The 22,606-nt window shown below is 36.8% G+C and overlaps 1 protein-coding gene across 2 annotated transcripts in view; it reads right to left on the bottom strand.

Annotated features, from left to right (window-relative positions):
* The window catches only part of LOC137246956 (nose resistant to fluoxetine protein 6-like), an 82,736-nt gene extending 61,619 nt beyond the window's left edge, over positions 1–21,117 (bottom strand). The window contains exon 1 of one of the 2 annotated variants that reach the window (XM_067778007.1): positions 20,423–21,117. The gene's annotated coding sequence lies outside the window, so the exon portion shown is untranslated. Of the gene's footprint in view, positions 1–20,271; positions 20,393–20,422 lie in introns of those variants that run through there. The other variant, XM_067778008.1, reaches the window with a different exon arrangement.
* Between the last annotated feature and the right edge of the window lie 1,489 nt (positions 21,118–22,606).

The raw sequence follows: 22,606 nt of genomic DNA, 5'->3' as shown, positions 1-22,606 counted from the left end.
TCATTTTTTTTTTTTTATTTTTTTAGATATGGCGTTTTCGAAGTGACAGCCGAGATAGCGTGAATTGCATTTAGCAATCGATTTCTATAATGGCAAGTCAATACCCCAACCCAATACTTAGTTAGAAATGTTGACTGCACCACATCAGAAATAAAATTGTATTAACTGTTTCACTCAATCGAAACCGCAAATCATTAAGTTAAATTCGCAGCTGCGAAAATTATTAAATAAATAAATTAAGCAAACAAAGATGTGCTAATAGTTCAATACCATACTTTTTTGATTAACTCTATAAAATTTAATTAGCAAAATGTATATATATATGAGGTGTTTAATAAACAAATAGTAAAATATACTAATCAATAAAAAAAAAACATGTAAGGCGCGATAACCTCCGAAGAGATCTAAGGCCGAGCTTCTCTTCCAATTTGCGTCGTGCTCCTCTTATTTTCCCTACAAACTGGCCGGACGGGACCTACATGTTTTATGCCGACTCCGAACGGCATCTGGAAGGCAGATAAGTTTTCGCTGAGAGCTTTTCATGGCAGAAATACACTCGAAGCGCTTGCCAAACACTGCCGAGGGGCGACCCCGCTTAGAAAAATTTTCTTCTAATTGAAAAACATTATTTCTAAAATTTTGATGTTGATTTGCCCGGGGTGTGAATAGGGCTGCCAACTTGAAAATATTCCAAAACCGGAGATTTAAGTTTCGAAAATGGCTAAATATGAAAATCAAACTAACACTCTCGTTCGTGAAAACCGGTTTTATTTTGTCTAAATATAAGTCTTCTAAAACCGTGTTATAAATTCAAAGACATTTTACTTTCGTGTAGATAAACACATATGTATGCATATTCAGTTATGCATATTTATTAAAACAAAATTATTTAAATAAACGAAAACATTTTAACAATTCAAAAAAGTACTTTTGCAACTATTTGGAGCAATTTTTAATTTTTAAATCCGTATTTCTCAGTTTTCTGAGATAATTTTAAAAGGGTTTGTTGTGCAGGTTGTTTCAAAAGGTTTAAGAATTCTTGGCATGTCATTTTATAATTTATTTAATCATTAATTCTGCCTATATCTACTGACATGCAGTTTCGCTCATTAGTCCATAAATTTCCCACTAATGAGAAAACACGCTCCACAAAATCGTTACGTGTAGGTATAGATAAAATAGTCCCGATAACTTCTGGAAGCTCAGAGAAATCGGTACTTTTGAATAACCGAACCCATTTTAAATCGACTGGGATTACTGAAACATCTATTGATTGAATAAATTGGGAATGTATTTCCTTTAATTTTCTAACGTCATCATATAGCCGATCTTCATTAAAATTTTTTAAGCCAAGTACCTCCACTGTCTTGAGCGCATCGTCGTATGTAACCACATTGATTAAGTCAAATCTGCTAAATAACTTGAAAACCGAATTTTCAAAATCATAATATTGATCTAAGTATTTTATTGTCTTTTTGTATACTTCATTAGCATAATTCTTGAATTTTTCTTGGTCTGAATTGTCCAGAAATTTTAAGTTCGTCATGACTTTGACTCCAAAAAAACTGATATAGTTGTCGGTCTTGTATTTTAGACTTAACGCTAACAAGAATAGAATGTAAGTCGGCTGACGTAACCGTATTTTTTTCAAGTGCCAATATTGCCTCTGTCATAATATTCAAATAATGATGCGTAAAGTAAAGAAAACATTCTGAAAGCGTAAGGTTTGAAGATAAATTTCCGACATCATCATAATTACTGCCTTGTACGAACTGCCATATAACCGGATGACATTTAGATTCCCCCCGGCTTTTAAAATACATCGATATGGCAGGCCACGATTGTATTAAGCGATCAACAGCTTTACCTAAAGTAAGCCATCTGATCGGTCCGTGCCGAATAACTTTTCTGTACTCAATTTCAAAATCTTCAAAAAAGGTTTCTAGTTCTTTGGTGCGCTTTGCACTATTCGAAAACTCGGAATAAACTCTCAAAACTAAGTTTTCAACATCAAAACACAATGTCTTCATAGAAATTCTTGCAGAATTATGGAGGACATGACAATTACAATTTGCCTGTACCACGTTTGTATCATGAAACTTATTTGTAATTTTTTGGTACACAGAATTACGTACACCATAATTTACTGAGACATTATCTGCAGAAAACGCAGAAAGTTGGTTTGTACTTAAATTATATTTTTCTAGGAACTTTTCTATATTTTCAAAAATTTTTGATGAAGTTTCCTCTGCGTCTTCAAAAAAATCCATAAGTTTATTTTGAATACCTTTATCACAGTCAAAATAACGAACAACAATTGGGTACATTTTTTGTGATCCTCTATTTGAAGCATGCCAGTCAAACAAACCACCGCTGTATAGCTAAATGGTTAGCGCAACATGCCTAAAGCGTACTGATGATGAAGGCTTAGCACCCTTCGAAATGGATCTATCTGCGCAGCTATGGCAGGTTGTCTGAAAAATTTTCTACTTACTATTCCAAAAACAAAATTCAATTTTTCAAATTTAGAAAAATTAAAAAATAACAATAATTATCATTAGAAAAAAATTATTGTTCTGGTCTTGAGCTCGATTCGAACCTTGAATGAAGCATCTGTAGCTATAGAAAAGTGAACTTGTGGACGACTAATTTTCAAGTCTTGCAAAGTGGATTTAATTGAACATGGGGCAAGAACCTTTAAAGCAATTGATTCAGCTTTAGTTCTTCCACAGTGAACTTTTTGAGCTGATGATGAGTCTGAATATATTAGTGCATTCAACTTGATTCCGAAATCAGTACTCAAATAACTGTGACTGTGATTTATAGCATGGTAAATAGAACATACTTCTACGATAGCTACCCTCATTTCTTCAGAAGAGTTTTTCTGTGGCATAAATGCTGTCATTAAAGAGTTTGCATCCACGGTCCTAACGTTTTTTTTTTATGATTTTCACTTCCAATGTGCTTAGATAGGGCATTTTCGCCATCCCATTTTACTGTAAAACTTAAGTTACAGAAAATACATTTCGCAGGTTTTTCATCGACTTTGGGAATCCACTTTTTGTATTTCTCATTTTCTAGCCACGACTGTTGAAAAACACAATCATATTTTTTTCTTTTCTGTTGAGGCTCAGTATCTCCGTTCATACTAGTACCTGCGAATAACAATAAAAGGCTGTAAACAACAGTTTCCATCTTTAGGTCCATGCATATGTATGACGTACGTAAAACTTACTTTTGTATAAAATAATAGTTAAATATTACACATCTGTTTCAGTTAATATATTTCAGCGAATTTTTATATTCTACGGAATTTTTTATATCTGTCGGTATAAAGAATGTTCGCATTCGACTCGGTTATTCGATTCCAATTTGTTTATTTCTTTGTTCCAATTCCAGTGTCCTATGAAGGTTTTATTAAGTCTGTTCTTAAGGTGACTCAGTATCGCTCAAGGTCGCCCAAAACTACATTTTCAAGTTTTATCAAATTAAAAATATGAAATTCGTTTTGGACCGTGCAATATCTGTTACAAGTGTATTTTCTCACTTATTTTATTGAAATAAACTACAGCAAATGCTTGAACCTCAGAAAGTTATGTGCAAATATTAAATTTTGAACTAACACTCCCCTAAATCCGGAGAAATACGTCCGAAAACCGGAGACCGGAGACACCAACCTCAAAACCGGAGTCTCCGGTCGAAAACCGGAGGGTTGGCAGCCCTAGGTGTGAACCCAGGGCATACGGTGTGATAGGCGGAGCACGCTACCATCACACCACGGTGGCTGCCAATATAATCAATAAGATGAGCATAAAACGACGCGGAAGAAAAGTTGATCGGCTAACGAAAAGTAATCAAATTTCAATACTTTTAATAACGCCAAAATATTTATACAATACTAGCCTCCATCAGCATGGAAGATATAAGCGAAGTAGTTTAACAGAAATTAATTTTGTAAATATTATAACGAATTTAAAGAAACTCCTGATGACTGTGTCCTTTCTGTTATAGTTCGAATCGCTGAACTGTTGAATAAATAACTCAAATATTCAAAATGGCAAAATGTGGTAGTATTTCACAATTACAATACTCGCGTATTTCACTTAAAGCGTGTTAAGAACAAAATCATGCATTATTCCTCAGCTTGCACTGCTTTTATAATCTCCGATTCCTCGTACGCATATTTCTCCTTAGGTCTAGACTTTCGCGAACAGCTGCTTATTTATGTCTCCTTTTTGTATCTGATATTCACCTTCATCTTCTAGCTACATACATGCGTGTTTTTGTGTGAGTAATAACTTCTGCTCTTACCTGCTGCCTACATGTACATAATGTAATGAATTTAGTGCAAATCCTCTTATTCCAAATCTTCTACTAACGTTCGTATCGCTAAAATGTTGAACAAATAACTCCAATATTTAATAATGCAAAATGGCCTTTACTAAAGTACTTCACAATAACACTGATACTTCACAACCAATAGCTTGCTTAAATGAAACTGATTGCCGTGCCTCTACTGTTGCTGCCTTCTATACTCTGTAACTTCTCGTTCGCATCTCCTAGGCGCTTCCGTTCTAGAATTTACTAGTTGGTTATCAGCTATAAAATTACTACGTTTATAGCTTCTCATATGCGCGTGTATGTGAGCACAATTATAATTGCATACTTTTGGGAGCATCTCAGATAAGATATCTGCATGTGTTTGTGCGTCTCTTCTCCGCTGCGTGTACATACAGACATAATGATTGATCTATTGATGTGAATACAAGTCACTGCTTAGCATCGCTTAGAGATGGCAGTACCCCTTAGTGTTGCTAATATTCGTAACAATATGTATATGAAATATTCTCTTTGCTGTTAGCTTTGCTGTGTACATGTATGCGTAGCTGTTTTTTTTAATGTTTTTGCGCATTTATTTAGTAGCAGCATAGTGATGTATCTAATAGCGTTTTCTTTTCTGGCTTAAGTGTTACGCTTTTTGTACGCCGCGCAAGGGTGTTCTATTCTAAAAAACATGCAACGCCTTTACGGGGTATTTTGTTCTTTTCTTTGCCTGCTCGCAACGCAAAAGCGTTACACTTTTACCCTATATAAAATGGCGATGTGGCAGTGCCACTCTGTGAAACTCTCAATTCGCTATTAAGTTCCACATATACTCTGTTAATATGAGTGAATATGGTGAGTTGAAATGTTATTTGTATGCACTATAAATGTTGAAATTTTTCTGGAGTAGGAGTAACTCTATTAAGGCTTTACCATTTACTTAGGCAACAATTTATTTCAGAAAAGAAAACGCTATAAATGCTAATATTCGCCACATTATTTTTGAAGAGTCGCGCCTTTGCTTAATGAAGCAACATCTTAACCAATGTACTTATCCTTGCGCCAGCAACAGGTTTATTATAAAGGTATTGTTAGTTCCACCTGGCGCATCTACGAAATATAAACCATCTTCCCCACCATTCATCTGGTTAACAATTTTACCCAAAATATACCTTAGTTCTGATAACAATAAAGGCTTTACTTGCATGACTTCAGCAACCAAAGCATCTGTATCATAGTTTAGCTCTCTGAGGACTTCACCATCCGACTCCATTGTTCGCTGCGCGATTGGTAAGCCCAAATCGTACATGAGTTTATTTGTCGGGAAAAAAGCGTTATTCTCAATTAGTTGCAATGCTTCGTTAAGCACTTCTTCAGTGGCGTTTTATCGGAAATTGTTCGCAATGTCCATATCTCCAAAATCATATGAGATATTGATATTTCGTGAAGCCGGTGTCCTTTTCCAAGTCATTGAAAATAATTGTACCAAAGATTCATCCAAATCAATTCAACCGTTCGCGTAGTGGATATAAAGAGAAATATGTATAATAAGGTTGAGTGGCAACCCCAAGTGGTAGCCCTAATTCAAAATATTTCTAATGCAATAAAAAGTAAAATAACTTTTATTTGATATTCATATAGGCGGTTAACGTGTAATTTTTAGAGCTTACGATTTCTCGAACTTGTTCGATTTTCTCGGATCTCGAAAATGTCGCGTGTGTTCGAGAAGAAATTCTAAGTTCTAGTAATTTTTAAGTAATTTCATACAAGTGACAATACCATTAAGGCACTCTTAGGGGCAGCACGGGCACGGTATCTTTGTTCAAGCTATTTAAAATAAGTGCAACAAATTTTAGAAATATTGATTCAGTGATTTAAGCGTCATGCTCTTGCAAACATAGTCGATCTCACACGTTCGCATTAATTATATAAATACGGCAAAGTAAGGTACACAAATTTTGTGGGGAAACTGCTCTTTGGAAAGTTAAGTTATCCAACTAATATCCCAGGACTCTGTTGAAGTAATATTGACTTGTCTTCCGGATGAATAGTACACCTGTGCAAAAATGGTTCCATTGACAACTCCATGAAGTATATATTTATACCTTTCATGAACATGAAATGGTATATTAACTTTGGTCCGATGTTTGTAACGTTGAGAAATATAGAATATAGACTCACCATTAAGTATACCGAATTGATCAGGGCGACGAACTGAATTGATATAGCCATGTCCGTCTGTCCGTTCGTTTGTCTGTTTGAACGCAAACTAGTCCCTCAAACTTTGAGATATCTCAATGAAATTTGGCACAAGAATGTATTTTTATATTATATTTGACATTTGTCGGATCCGGTAGGATCGGACCACTATAACATATCCCATAAAACCGATCGTTCAGAAAAGACGATTTTAGTCATTCCTGCCGTAATTTAGAAAGTATAAACGTGAAACTTGGTGATATTAATTCTAATATATCGTGGAAGATTTCCTGTAAAAATCATTTCGATCGGAGCTATATATAATATATATCCCATACAACCGGTCGTTCAGATAAGGGGGCTTTTTGCCATTTTTCATTTTATATTTATCTTAAAAATCGTTTAGATATGTAGATCTGTTCACTATATATTTCTTCTCTTATACACCCGTTTATTTGGAGATTACGAACGGGATAAGATTATTGTTCAGCCCCATTCATGAAAGTTATGAAGTCTTCGGCACAGCCCGACAGTCCCGTCCTTACTTGTTTTTTTTTTTTTTGTGGAAAAGGTGTTTGTTCTGCCCGAAAATTGGTTTGGCTAGATTTCAAAAGCAGGGACGTCGCAACGAAATTTAGGGGGGCAAACCCAAATATGAAAACCGTTAGTATATATTTATATACATTTTTCATTCAATATTTATTACAACGTTCAATCTTGCTTTCACTACTACTTTTAAAATATATTTCTTAACACGTAGTCTCTCACATACAAATGTCGATTAACTTCACTATATTTGCTCAACGTGTTTATTCGGCTGTCTAGCAGTTCTTTGAAATTTTAAAGTGTTGGTTATGAATAAAACGTTTCCTCTTAATATAATTGTGAAGTGTAAAAATAATTTAAGAAATCCTTTTTCTTAAAACTTAAGTTAAATTATTTCATTTGCCAGTTGGCTCAACTCGTTGGTCATAAAACAAAATTATTATCACCCAACTGATCGAAACATGTTTGCAACGTATCACCAAAAACTGTGTTCTCTAAAAGCGTCCATTGCCTTGGCATTTGTTCTGATTGAGTCACGGATAAAACCCGCTGTTACTGAAAGTCACAACCACAGATCACGTTGCTCGTCAAAAATCACGAGATCGGCCAACATTAGAACGAATTGTTTACATTCAGCCATGAAAATCGTCGATATATGTTCAAACAATCTATGCCATCCGATTATCGACTCTGAAATTAAATCTTTAAGCCCTGTTTACACTTCGAAATATCAAAACATTGAGATGGTTTGGTGAATGACTATAAGTGATTTATGAAAACAGTTGATGGATCAATAGAATTAAATTGACATAAAGTGATCATTATTGCCCCCAGACGGAATGTATGCAGGGCATCCGCCCCTGCTGCCCCCCCCCCTCGGATGCGACATCCCTGTTTAAAAGTGACCCCCACTTGCCCTCTTCTGTCCCAATCTCATTCTCTTCTGCATTATCTTCCATTTTTATACCCAGCGTGCTTTGCACACAGAGTATATTAACTTTGATTGGATAACGATTTTTGGTACAGGTATGAAGGAATCGAGATAGATATAGACTTCCATATATCAAAATCATCAGTATCGGAAAAAAATTTAATTGAGCCATGTCCGTCCGTCCGTCCGCCTGTGCGTTAACACGATAACTTCAGTAATAATTGAGATATCTTCACCAAATTTGGTACACGAGCTTATCTGGACCCAGAATAGATTGGTATTGAAAATGAGCCGAAATCGGACGATAACCACGCCCACTTTTTATATATATGTATAACATTTTGGAAAACACAAAAAACCTGATTATTTAGTAAATAATACACCTAGAATGTTGAGATTTGACGTGTGGACTGATATTAAGACTTTTGATACAAATTTGAAAAAAATTTTAAAATTGGCGTAGCACCGCCCACTTGTGATAAAATCAATTTTACAACAAGTAAGAACGGGACTGTCTTCGGCTGTGCCGAAGACTTCATACCTTTCATGAATGGGGCTGAACAATAATCTTATCCCGTTCGTAATCCCCGAATAATCGGATGTATAAGATATATAGTGAACAGACCTACATACCTAAACGATTTTTAAGATAAATACAAAATAAAAAACAGATAGGTACTTTGTGTGAGGATGCAAAGTTTCAGGTTTTTTGCGGTCTGCGTGTAAAAACTATGACTACGAATCACGTATTTCTAGCCGTAAAAAAGGGGAAAAATTTACAGTTTATATGGGGTATATACTATATATACCACCGATCTGTATAATTTTTTCAGACAACAATATATGCTATATGCGTAAGCATTCGTTGAATTTTGAAGCCTCTAGCTCTTAAAATAGGGCAGTAATTACGAAAAGTTTCTTATCTGAACAATCGGTTGTGGGGGATATATACTATATATATGACCGAACTCATCAATTTTTTCAGGCAACAATATGTGCAATATACGAAATTATATGGTGAAGTTTGAAGCTTCAATCTGTTAAATTGAGTAAGATATGACAAAAATCCTCTTTTTCTGAAAAATCGGTTGTATGGAGGATATATGCTATAGTGGTCCGATCCGGCCGGTTCCGACAAATGTCTAATCGGACACCCAAATACACCCGCTCACCAAATTTTATCAAGATATCTCAAAAATTTAGGGACTAGTTTGCTTACAAACAGACAGACGGACAGACGGACACGGCTAAATCAACTCAGCTCTTCATCCTGATTATTTCGGTATACTTAATGGTGGGTCTATCTATTTTCCTTTAAGGACTTACAATTTTGGGTTTCGTGACGAAATTAATATACCATTTCATTTTCATGAAAGATATAAATATTATTAAACCTATTGTAACGAAATTCGGCAGAGAGGTTATCTTTACTATAAGGAAACCTTTGTAGAAAAATTAACGAAATCGGGTAAGGCCCACACCCACTTTCACATAAAAGATTTTTAAAAGGGTCGTGGACGAATAAAATAAGCTATATCTTTGCAAAAAAAGAGCTTTATATCAATGGTATTTCATTTCCCAAGTGAATTTATAGCAATAAATAGGAAAAACTTCAAATTTTTAAAAATGGGCGTGGCACCGCCCCTTTTATGACTAAGCAATTTTCTATGTTTCGGGAGGCATAACTCGAAGAAAGATTAACATATCGTAATGAAATTGTGTACACATATTTTCCTTATAGCAGAAAATATTTCTAGTAAAAATGGATCAGTTAAAGACCACGGTAACTTAGATATAAAACAAGTTTAAAAGGGTTGTAGACTAGAATAATAAGCATTAACTGAGCAAAATCAATGATGTTTCACTTATTAAGTTTTATTGTAAGAGGAAATGAGGAGACATATTTTTTAACGGGATGTGCCACGTGTTATGTAGAGAAGTAATTTGTCTGAAATGAAATGCACAATTGAAGCTCACGCTGAGTAGATAGTGTTCGGTTACACCCGAACTTAGACACCTTTACTTGTTCTTTTTATACTTGTCCATCCCATAACCCATTTATCTTCCTCCCACTCCCGTTCACACTTCCACTCGCATTTTTATTCCCACACACACTCCCGCTCCTTCTCCAAATTCCATACCTACTCCCACTCCAAATCCCGATTCCCACTAATATCTCTTATTTTTCTTTTTCTCTTTTTCAGCCTATATATTTTTGTATAACTCGCTCTCCTTCTTAACCACCACCCCTTGTTAAAACCCTCATAAACACCTTCTATATCTTACTCATATTGTGAACACACCTTCTGGAGCACACTGGTCCACATTTTGGTCCATGCGTCAAAACTAGGTCGACATATTGATCTAAATCCTATTGAAAACCATCTATGAAACATTACGTAACTAACACAGCTATGATTTTAAAAATTGTTTTATCCGATCTTGAGTTAAAAGTTACCAACAGAACTATGAATCTAAAGCATCCTCAAATTCTACTGAACACTTACACAAAATGTCATCAAAAAGCGTAACATTTAACACAAAGTTTAGCACTTATCTACAAATGTCCAACTACCTAATTGTCTTTGTCAATAGTTGCAATGTAAATGATTATATAAGTACAAAGTATGGTTTACTTAAATAATTACTGTAATATTACGACTTATTTGTATACTATAATTTTGTGGTACTTAAATAACGTGTGAAAATCACGTAGCAAATCGTTTAAACAACTAGCATATTTTATTGGATAACGGCCGTAGTGGAATATTTTTAGTTTTACAGCGCAGGAATATGGATTTATGTGAGGGAGTTTAAATTAGAGGTGTCCAGAACTGCTTGGTAGAGCATCGGAAATCTATTCGGTGGCACCGACATATCGTGTAAGCGCAGCGACAGAAGGAAGGAAAAATCTGTGCTACAAACGTTGCCCAAGTTGTTATTAACATGTTTAATCTGACACGAGAATTTGTAAAAAATATTAACTGAGGTTGTGCCCCGGTAGGTGAGAAGGAAGGGCAATGGGTAACAAGTTGCCTGTACTCTTCCCATTTTCCCAGCACTATCTCTCCGACCAATCGATAAAAAGACAACTTGTGTTGGCAATTAGTGAAAACTTCACTCTCATAAGCAAACTTCTGGAGTTCCTCAGGGCAGTCATCTTGGCCCAATTCTGTTCTTGCTGTTTATAAACGATATTTCTACAACAATCAAATTTTCTAAAATTTTGATGTACCCTGATAATGTAAAAAATGTTCTCTTTTACAATCAAATGTGGACGCATTGCACAATTAGTGAACCATCAACTATATGCCACTTAATCTTAAAAAATGCAAATGTATGTGCTTATCTCGTAGATTACTTCAGACAGCTTCCTACACTCTTAACAATTATAATCTTGAACAGGTTTATACAGTTTTATAGGCCTTGGTGTTATATTGGTCAGTAAACTTAACTTCAACCTTCATATTACTGCAACTGTTAATACGGCTAGAGGTGTTCTGGCGTTTGTAAAGCGATGGTCTAAAGAATTTAGCGACCCGTACGTTACTAAAGCTCTGTATACAACATTAGTCAGGCCGATATTAGAATATAACAATAATCATACTAGAATATAACAAGCATCAACGAGTGGCTTGATAGTAACAATATAATTACGGAATGCCAAGCGGGTTTCCGCAAAAACTACTCAACAATGGACAATCTGTTCAATTTAACTAGTATAGTACGCTTAAACTTCAGTGCGAAGAAGAAAACTTTCGCTTTCTTTGTTGATTTTTGGCACAGTTCCTCGGAATATGCTTGTTTACAAATTGGCTCATATCGGTCTCTCCAGCCACATTATAGAGCTTCTGCGACTCATTTATAAAGATACACCAAGTCAGATATGGTTTGATGGAGTGCTTTCTGAGCCGTTTACTGTCAATCAAGGTGTTCGACAAGGTTGCTTGCTGAGTCAAACTCTTTTCTCGATATATATAAATGACCTAAGTGACAGTCTCTCCGGCGGTGTACAGATTGCGGACACAACAGCAAAAGCTCTTATGTACGCCTACGATATCGTGCTTTTAGCCGACTTGGCACAAGTTTTACAGTAAGTGATAAATGAGCTTTACGATTACAGTATGCAGTGGGGCTTGAGAGTTAACCTCGCCAAATCTAAAATAATAGTTTTCAGGGAATGTAACAGGTCTCCTACTTTTCAATGGAATTATGGGAGCAAGATCATTGAAATTGTTAATGAGTACAAGTGCTTGGTATAACATAAAGCACCTTGATGCGAAACTGGCAGAGGTTAAGACAGCTATAATTGCTACATAGTTAAAACACATAAATAACCCTCGCATTTGTATCTCAAAAAAGATGAAAATTTTTGACGTCGCATGTAGGTCCATCATGTTTTACGGTGCCCAAATATAGGGTGTTGATAAGTTTGAATGCGTAGAGAAACTTCTCCGTTTCTTTGTAAAAAAGTTAATCTTTCTGCCATCTAACACACCAAATTATACGATACACCTAGAATCAAGCTTATGCTCCCTATTCATACATACTTTGCGTACACACATGCTTTATATTTCAAGCTGTTTAAGTTTAACTCCAAACAGACTCCCCCGCGTGGTAGCAGAGGAAGCAGCAAGGCAAGGTTCCTACTGGGTCAAAAAGTGGAAAAACATTTACGAAAGTGTTAACATGATTCCCCAGTCGTACTTCTCCCACGCATCGCTCAAGCTTAGTATTCCAATAGTACTAGAAAAATTTATTCAAAAAGCGTTTGATAATTACACCGCAAGTGCACGGCAGTCTAGGTCACATGACCTCTACTCCGGCTTGATTCCTACGGACTCCACCTATTTTAATGATACGTATTCTGCGTATGCCATAAGTCTGATCTTCCGGGCAAGGGGTGGCTTGCTAAATCTTAATGCTAGAACTTTCAAAAACGTTGCTTCCGTAAACTGCTCTCTTTGCAATCTAAATGGTGTTGAAGACACATACCATTTCATTGGCATATGTCCTATATATAAAGATATTCGGTATAATTGTTTTGGTGAGAAAGTTTTAGATCTGCAGATGGTGATAAATATTCTTAAAGGTTGCAACTATCATTCGCTTTACGTTTATATAAGTAACTCTCTTAAATATAGAAGTCTTATTATGAACGAATTTTCCTAAATGTTTGTTTAGATATAAGTGGTATTAAGACACACAACATTTATTGTTATTGTCTAAAAAAAATATATTTATTTTATATCTAGTTCAGGTTAATTTTGCTTTTACTTTTGTAATTTCATTTTAAAAGAAAATAAATAAACTACTACTACTATAACAATAATTTGGAACCCGAGCTACCAGGTTCATATTGATCGGCTAGAATCAGTCCAAAAACAATTCTCACTTTTCTCCTTAACAGATTGCCATAGGGATTCTACGCATAATCTGCCACCTTATACTAATCGCCTGAAACTTATTAACCTTCCCACCTTTGCTAGTCGTAGGGAAATTCCTGGAATTGTATTTATGATTAAATTACTAAATGTTACGGTCTCTAGCTCATTTCTGTTCAGCGAAGTCCCTTCCCGGCCTTCAAGACATTTTAAACCTCTCTACCTAAAACGTTGTAGAACAAATTTTGAATTAAATGAGCCCTTCCGCTGTTTGTGTCAGAATAACAACTCCCACTCTAGCACATTTGATGTTTGAGACTCGCTTTTTTGCATTAAAAAATCTGTTCTTTCCTCACTTAATAGTAACTCACTGTTTTCATGAACATATTTAATTCAATTTCTACTAATTCTATCCATTATATGTATATATATTAATTACAAATAAGTAATTTATTTTACTTAGCTGATGAGGTTTCCTCTGTAGCTGAGCAGTTTTAGATTTCGACGGTTAACAAACCACTGCTTCACAACGACTCGGCATGAACAGGATTAGCCTGGTTTCATTGGACCACTTGAGGGCAGTACGCTGTCACAACGTACATTAAATTCCTTGAATCAATTTTGACCGAACTATATTGTCGAACATTGGCAGCATTCGCGATGCATCAAGAAGTAGGGACATGGGCAATAGTAGGGAGGGATATTGTTATGCAAAAAGAAACCTGTCTCGTATCAAAAGAAGTATGGCCGGATATGTAGAATGCTAGGGGCTTCAGATGTTAACTGATGAAAATAATCGGTAAAATTGCTCACGGAAACATTTGGGCAAGCTTTATAACTAAGCTTTGAATAAGCTTATTCTTATTATCATAAATATTGAAATTTTTATGTAGCACTGAGAAAATTAATCTCTTAAACATGAAACACCCTAATATACAAATGGGATTTGTTACGCTAAATATTAGTACAGCAAGTGATCGATCACTTAACATGCCTATGGGTTGTAACAGTGCTACACTTAGAGCTTTGTATGCAAATTCATTAACGAAAGTAGTTGAAGTACCTTTAAGAGCTCACGTTTTAGGAAGAACTTTCGAAACAGATTGAAACTACTCTTGAGATTTGAATTGGGTTCAATCTTAGCGGTTTTAAAATGATACTAGATGTAGCAGCATTAGACCTAGCTCCTAAACGGTATATTAAATGACTAGATTTCTCATATACATTTTTCCCTTCGATAATCGGTAATTATAAACAAATTTTAGAGTTTCCGACTTTTTTTCATTGATAAATTATCACCCCTAGAATGTTGTATGCAATTGGAAGTACGAAATAAAAGAGATACCTGAAAATTTGACAGATAATATAGTGGCTAGGGATGGAACATATGTAAATGCGTAGATTATCTATTGAGTAATTAATGTAAATTAGTGCATGTGTAAACGTGGTCTTAGAGAGTAATTTACAATGTTTCAAACTTGTTTAAACCTTGATATATAGGTTAAATCGACTCAAAGTTATACCGATTTAGAAAGCTTTTTTTCTAGACGAATGGAAAGGAGAAAATTTGGCGATTCCACAATGCCTAGTTCCATAGTTTTCCAAACAAAAAAACTAACAGAAGGACGGTTCCAAACTATTTGGTATCCATGTGTTGTCAAATGGCATCCAAATCCATCCTCCGTTCTGGCGTGATTCAGTACAAAAACAAAACATCTGCAAATCTAAGCTTTCACTTCTACTTTCTTAATAAGATAAGTTAAAAATACTGTCTACCAAACGACGTGTTTTAAATAACAAAGTTTACGGAAGATAAATACTACATTTAAAAATTTAACCACTCAAGTGGTTTACAGTTCAAGAGCTCTACTTTACTTTAGGTTGGATCATCTCTGATTTAAAAAAAGGCGTGAGTAAGTACTAAGTACTCGTGAAGTTGGTAAACATACAGGTGCACGTCTTGGAAACCAATGCTTTTAAGATAACGAGAGCTCGCTTAGGAGTTGAAGTTAAACGACAACAGAGGAAACTTTACCTAGAACAAATTACTTCGGGCTTTTTTGAGAAGAACTTCGTCAGCTTCTTATCGGTAAGAAGCGACGCCGACAAGGTTTTGTTTTATTACCGGCTTAATATTGACAGCGAATTATTATGGCTGAGATATCGGTTTCTTATCGGCTTACGATGGCCGGATAAGAGATTTGATTTCGATTTTATAGTTAAGTTTTATCAAATAACACAGTGATTTTTTGATATCAAGCTCATATTTTTATAGCATATCAATAATTTTTCGATAACAAAAATAGATAGTTATCGGTGACAAACTGATTATTTTTCGGTATAATCGATAACCTTTCCATAGCAAATTGATAACTCGTTGATAACTTATCGATAGCTTTTTGATCGATAATCCGTAACTTTGGGATCCTAAATCGGTAATATTTCGATAACTTTTTGATAACAAATCTATAACTTGCTGATTATATTTTAGAAATAAATCGATTAATAATAGATGACTTGCCGATAATTTTTTGGCAATAAATGGATCACTATTCGAAAAATAATCGATGACTCTCCGATAGTAAATCGATAAATTTTCTATGACAAACCGATAACTCATCAGCAAAAAAAAACAGTAAATCTTATTCTTATCGACAGCAAACTTACAATACTTCGAGAACTCGTCTATACTTCCGTGAGCACACGTATAAAACCCCATAGCTGATCAATTACAAACCGTTAACACCTCCATAACAAATTGATAACGCGTAGTACGACTTCGATTCCTTAAATTATAATACCTTAAATTATAATAACAATCTTAGTTGAAGAAGCCAAAGTGACAAGTTTTGACTGTAGTTTAAACTCTCACTGGAAAACACGGTAGCTAATTGAAACGACTTCGTATGATATGATGAAGTCTCAGAACTTTGTATGAATTCAAATTAATAATATCGATCTGGCTTAATCTGAAAAGTAAGCACTTTATAGCTAATTGTGTAAATGCACTTTTATCAAGAACGACAACTTATAATTTTAGAAAGTTGACAATAACTTTTGTTCACGTATGAATTCATAAGGAAATGAGGAAAGTACACAGAGATTTAAAACACCTTGCATTTTCCAGAGATATTGAAACACACCCTTTCCAACCTCCCATTGAAGTTGCACCTTGCTATTTTTCAAAATATCAAGGGGTAGATAAGCGCAATTTATAGCTTCCGTAACCAAAACCTGACCTACGCGGACGAATCCTGTTACAAATATGAATGAATCATACACATATTTAGCAGGCGAGGCTCTGACGACCCCAGTTTTTCATAGAACTAGGGGGTGGGGTGCAGGATGGCCTAGAAGATTCAATGTGCTCATAATAAATCGTTCCCGAGATGGTCGGGAATGGTGCTTTTTACCCGCATGTACCGGATCTATATCCGGCAAAAGACCAACCATATCGATAACACTGCCCAGAATCTTCGAGGAGTGCCCTTATCTCTACAACAATATTCAAAATATTCAAAATATTCAAACTCAATTCTTCACCAAAAATAGTTGCTATATTTTCTGAAGGAAACTCTCCCTAGTCTCCCCAGTCTTTTTACATAGCGCGATTTGGCTCCGTCAATGAACCAAATCCACGACTACATTGTTCACGACTTCCGAATGCGCCTAAACTCATGTAAGTTTGATGATTACCTCAGCTTCAAGACACATGTATCCAACATCGCATTCAAAGGACAAAGGATAGAGTCGCAACAAAAGTTTTAAGTCGAATGCTGACATCGCTTCAGGGAAAGGCGAAAACATGTTTCGCTTCCCACGGCAGCCGGCTCTATGTACCGGAGTGCCACTGAATTTTTTTCCCGACTAAGGGCTGTCATTTCAGTGTAACCCCATTTAATTTTATGCGTCCCTCCCACAAATTGTCATCCTCGAAGCAGCTCTTTGCAGCTGGACTGCTCCATACCCTCCTATTGAACCTAACCCTGGTCCCATGCTGTGGTTCTGCTGCATATGTCGGAAAAGGATTTATCTCACACGAAAAAGCGTTTCGATGTTGTGCTACGCCTCACAAAATTGGCCTTCCAACTTACAATAGTCCCCAAAACAAAGTTGCAGGCCAGCCAAAGCTCCACACCGAGAACTTCCTCGAGATGTCTCCTTGTGATATCTGAATACCAGTTACATCGCGAGGCCAGAGTGCTCAATGTTAAAGAGTACAATGCTGTGAGTTTCCAACAGATAACTGCGGCTGTGTCTTCAAAGCGAGTAAGGAGTAAGCATTGTGATAAAATCCGGCCATACATAACGTAGCCATTTGATTCAAAGGATCATGAGCAGACCCGCAAACTTATCCACATAGATTCGGTGACTTCTTTTAAAGAATCACGCCCGGTGAATCGCACTTCCAAATGTTGTGAAAGGAGAATTCTCTCTTTCCAGGGAATCACGCGTTATCCTAACTCATTTTCGATTCGGATATTGTAGTATCTTCTTACTTATTCAGAATTAACCCCTGCATACGTTATGTACGTCCTGAATGCGGTATGTCTCTACATGACAAACCATCTTTTCAACTGTTATATGAAGCCAACACCTCAACAGCAACTTCGTTTTGGTGCAGACCCAGTTTGAAGCTACTAGTTTATTTGGACTTCCGTTGTAGGTTTTTGTTGATGCCCCACTTGGTTAAGGAGCTGAGAATATTCACGCGGTAGACATGTTTATAGTAAGAGGCGACTTAAATACACAGAGAGTGCGAGTTTGAGTTTCTAGGATTCGTTTCTGAGGAAGTAGTGCTAGTAATAGGGTTAGTGGGCTACGTAACTCTTTCGCTCTGTTATACATTGGCTTTCAAACAGTCCCCCACTTACCGCTCACCTAAATAACTAGTCACAATCTCTTAGTTTGCGTAACAACACTAGGTTATGTTAGGTTGAGTAGTAGCAACCTCTGCAGTTGAAGCACACTTGGATAACATGAAGGTCTGTTGTAATACCACATAATATAACGGTAATGTAAGCTATAGCTATTTATAGAACCGTTGCGTGGCAACACTGCAGTTTCGAATGAGACCGATCACGACCCTTTATAAGTTCTTCAAAAATGCTAGTAAGCGGAGACCGAAATACGTTCACCTAGTTTTGGAAAAACCTGGACAGCCAAGCATGAAGGGTTTCTTTGATTCCACCTAGCAATCCTCCATGCAGCTGTTAGAGGAGGTTTGAAGTAGTTGGGACGTACCGCATGGAGTCCTATTGCGACCCGTTAAAACCACAATAAACATTGATGTATGAGTCGTGATGATCCCAACAATTTAAGCAGATCGCTTCCTGTGCACTTCTGGCCAAAAGGATCTCGCTACCCTGCAAAAGTTGGTGTCCGTCAAGCGTTGGCTTTGTTGACTGGAGGCCCATCCATTGATGAGCAAACCACAAGAGGCCAGAAGTACCCTGTATTCCCCGCAGTCATCTATATTCGGTTCAGCTACATCCAAGCGCGCAAGAAGTTCTAGTTGACAGTTGTCAGGTATATTGGATATGTACGAGGTGTGTTCCAAAAGTATTGCGAATTTTGTGTTTTTTCAAAAATTATTTATTTATTCATTTTTATCTATTTTGTCCCCTTCAAAGTAATCCCCATGAGATATTTTATACACTTGTGCCAACGGTTTTTTCAATCTTCGAAGCACTTCAAGAAATCTGTTTTTTATCTTGTTCACTTCCTCCTTCGATGCCGTCTTTATCTCGTCAATCGTAGCGTGGCGTCGTCCTTTTGTGGGCCTCTCCAGCTTAGGGAACAAGAAAAAGTGACAGGGGGCACATCTGGGGAATACGCTGACTGCGGTTATTATGATTAGTGTGTTGTTTTTGGCCAAAAAATCGCGTCGAATTTGGGCAATTTTGGTAAGAGTTTCGCGGCGAACCGTCTCATGCCCAAATCATTGATAAAAATCGGTTGGCACGAGCCAATCGACATATCTAGGTCCTCAGTAACTTCTTCAATTACATTTTCTTCACTTCGTAAATTTGTTCGCCTGTTATTGAAGTGCTCGGGCGTCCGGCACGCTCTTCGTCGTTCACATCTTCTCGGCCTTCTGAGAACATTTTATACCACCGATAAACGTTGCTTCGGTCTAAGGTAGCTTCTCCGTATGCCACAGTCGACATTTGGAATGCATCCGGGCACTTAATTTCGTTTTTCGCACAAATTTGAATACAGGTTCCTTGATAAATTATTTTTAATTAATAGTTAAAAATCGAAGACGACCCAAAACACGTGCAAGGAAAGCAGCTGTGAACAATTAAGTGAAGATTCAAAATAGCCGAGCTTGTCGGAATAAGTGAGAGACATGACTATCAACACGTAACCTGCGAAAATTCAAAATTCGCTATACTTTTTGAACACACCTCGTATGTCCCGGGATCTAGATGATATTAATATTAAAATAATTCGACGCAACCGCAAACGAGGTCAGTTGACCATAATAGTGCGTAAATAACCGCTTGGCTATCGAATAAGTGTTGAGTTCTCTAACTGCAGTAGCAGTGGCCGGCATCTCATCCACGGCGGTAACTTCGGCTTGGAAGACGCTACAGTGTTCGGGCAACTTAAACTTGTGCCTTACATTGAGCTATCGACAGGAAATCCTTAAGCCAACCTTCCCGTCCAACTTTGACCCATATATGAACCAGTTAATCAGTCCAATACCCCGTAGTATTCCTTTCCCCACTCCTTTTTCGAGGGGACGACTATTCTAAAACTTGCACAAGGGGCTGTTGTTGGCACATACAACAACAACTAAAGAAACAACATTAATTTAAATATAAAAATAAAATTACTAGATTTTAGGTAGTATCTGCCTGCATTCCCAATCGGTGTCCTTACCCTTAATTTTCTTCAACTGTGCGTCACTTATAAATAATTTTCTTGTTTTGCCTTTATCGATTAAGTAATCAACTTTTTTATCATTTCTTTGTACACTTATTTAAATATTTATTCACACATAATGACTGAGGTTGTTGTTGTTATTACTTACTAATGTAAATTGGTTCCCAAAAATTGCACGCATACAAAATTTCGTCGTTTCTTTCTTTATTATTATTATTATTTTTGTTTTTGTATTATTATCGTAATATATGCGTAATATTTTCGGTTGTCTTTGGCCTTCAAGCAATCAGCACATTCATTCATACACCGCTCAATTCCACCACTTTTCCTCACACCACATCAAATTTCATACACTTTTTGCTTTATTTCTTTCCGCACGAACAAAAAAGAACCACGAAATATTTTTTTTAGTTTTTAAAATTTTTTCGTTTCTTATTTCCTCAACAAAATTTCGTACCGCGCAGCGCGAGTAATACCATGCAAATGCTGCTCACCATTGATGCGCTCAAACTTTTATAAAAAGTTTTTATGCGTTGTGGTTGAGAAGCTACGCTGCTGCGTAGGGAGCAACTTCTGCCCGCGCATATAATTACGGGTTTCCAGCATCTACGCGGTCTGGACTATAGAAGTAGATAGACAGTAAGCAAAACTTTGACAACAAAGCAATTCATATGTGCATCCATTCATTGTTCACTTCACCGCTCACGTTTCACACGCGACCAATGCGTCTTGCTGCTACTCATCACTTCATCATGCGGTCGTTCGACATAATACGAAGCTGACACAAAATCACTTTAAACGCATGCGTTTAAAATTAAAACTCAATCTGCATTAAATCACAAGCTGACCACACCACGCACTGCTCAACCCACAGCTGACTGACCCAAACTTGCTCCATCACCAAATTTAAAGCACCGAATTTGCTGAGCTTCAATAATATTGAGTTTATGGTGAAGCCCCCGTGGCTCTGTTTACCCACGAGCGTGGAAAGGTAGAGTGCAGAAAAGAGGCTAAAGACGCACGTAGCACCCACGTCAAGTTTAAATCTAACTACTACATACTCGAATATGTATGTATGTATGCATATGTAAGAAATCGCCAGGTGAGGTCTTGTCGCATGCGCATTATACATAATCGAACGTTTTTTTGGCGGCTATCGATAGCCCTTTAACTTGTCGTTTTTGCTACACACATGAATGCCTTACATTGAAGCCTAATTAAAAGTTGATGCTCATAAATAATATACAGTGACTTCCAAAAGTCTTCGATAATAAAACAAATGCCTTACAAATGTACCTTTGCGGGAGGCATGGGAAGTGGAACTTGGACAATGGAAATTTACCACCTATACGGTCGCATAAAATGTTTAAAATTGAACAGGAGCTGGACCAGTATAGATCTGAACCTAGAGTCATCTTCCTTAGTATATTGTTAAAAAAATCGTACGATAAGTAGTCGTCTTGTTGTTGCTTTGGTTTTTGTGGCGATAAAGACTCTCTCCGAAAGTTTTGGGAAGTGCCGCCGATGTTGATGGTTTGCCGGACATGAATCCGGTACGTTCCGTGTACAAGCACCATTATATCACTAGCCCGAACTAGCCCTCGGGAACTATTTAATAAGACCACGTTGAACCTTCCAGGCCATACCGTCCCACCGCATAATTCCATGAGGATCTTGGGGTCACCAGAGCCTCGCCTGTTAAAGAAACAGGATTCGCCACGGGTAGGTGAGGTTGACAATTGGGTTGGAGAAGTTATATATTGCGCTGGTAATACCTTGAAAGGGTTGCGCTAAATAACACCTGCCTCTTACGGCAGGCATACCTGCCGCGGTTATATTCTAAGCCCCTAGCCCGCTATCCAGGCTTCTTACGAAAGGAGTTATAAGTATACACCTTTCTATAAATCTCTACAATTATACTAGACAATTTTTGATATCGCATGTGCCGATGGGACTTAGTACGAAGCTTTTGGTAAATAATTTGTTGTGTATTTCCAAAGATAGTTTTTTGGGTCATGCAAGATATCACATACTAGCAAATACGAATAGCTCTCGGTGGTGATGATTTTTTGCAAAGCTCCCTGAACATGCCCTCTCGCTGGGTTGAATTCGGATCGAAGCTTTGATATTTCGTCCATTAATTAACAGGTCTATGGGAGAGTTTTCGAGTTATCTTGTACTGAATAAAATACGTAAGTGGTCACTGAGGGTATTGTGTGGACTAGGGCGGTGAACTGCATCCGGATTTTTCAACTATCCGGACAAACCCGATGTTCGAATAACCGGATAGCTAAGCAAAAAATCCGGCTATCCGGATATCCGGATTCACAAA

Source organism: Eurosta solidaginis, chromosome 3 (assembly GCF_040869045.1).
Source record: "Eurosta solidaginis isolate ZX-2024a chromosome 3, ASM4086904v1, whole genome shotgun sequence".
Taxonomy (NCBI): Eukaryota; Metazoa; Arthropoda; class Insecta; order Diptera; family Tephritidae; genus Eurosta; species Eurosta solidaginis.
The sequence above is the reverse complement of the archived record's forward strand: the minus strand, read 5'-3'. Positions and strand labels throughout refer to the sequence as shown.